Source organism: Canis lupus, chromosome 1, assembly GCF_048164855.1.
Source record: "Canis lupus baileyi chromosome 1, mCanLup2.hap1, whole genome shotgun sequence".
Lineage (NCBI taxonomy): Eukaryota > Metazoa > Chordata > Mammalia > Carnivora > Canidae > Canis > Canis lupus.
This window is the reverse complement of record NC_132838.1, coordinates 72,991,993-72,992,596: the sequence shown is the minus strand read 5'-3', so window position 1 is coordinate 72,992,596 and position 604 is coordinate 72,991,993.

Sequence of the window (604 nt, the reverse complement as noted above, 5' to 3'; positions counted from 1 at the left end):
TATCAACATACAGAATAACACCCAGTGCTCATCCCGTCAAGTGCCCCCCTCAGTGCTCGTCACCCATTCACCCCCACCCCCCGCCCACAATAGCATATTCCTGATTTGAATTGTACCTGTGGGTTATAGGTACAATTTTCATGGTGGCAAGAAATGAGCAACAAATACAAGACATTGCTTTTCCAAAATGAATTATGACACCTGTAGGAGTAAAGAACACTCACATGAGGTTTTGTTTTGTTTTGTTTTAAAGATTTTATTAATTTATTCATGAGAGACACAGAGAGAGGCAATACATTGGCAGAGGGAGAAGCAGGCCCCCTTCAGGCGGCCGCCAGATGTGGGACTCCATCCCAGAACTCCGGGATCACGTCCTAAGCTGAAGGCAGACACTCTACCGCTAAGCCACCCAGGCACCCCTCACATGAGATTTTAATGTGAAGAATGATAATTTCAGTAAATATCATGTCTGTGATTTCAGGAAGATTGTTCAGGGACATATGGCAGCAAAATTTTCAGTCTCTTGAAAGATCTGAATCAATCACGTCAATCCCAAACTATAAAAATTCTTAGCGTTAAGAATAGGCTATCCAAATTTGGTTAA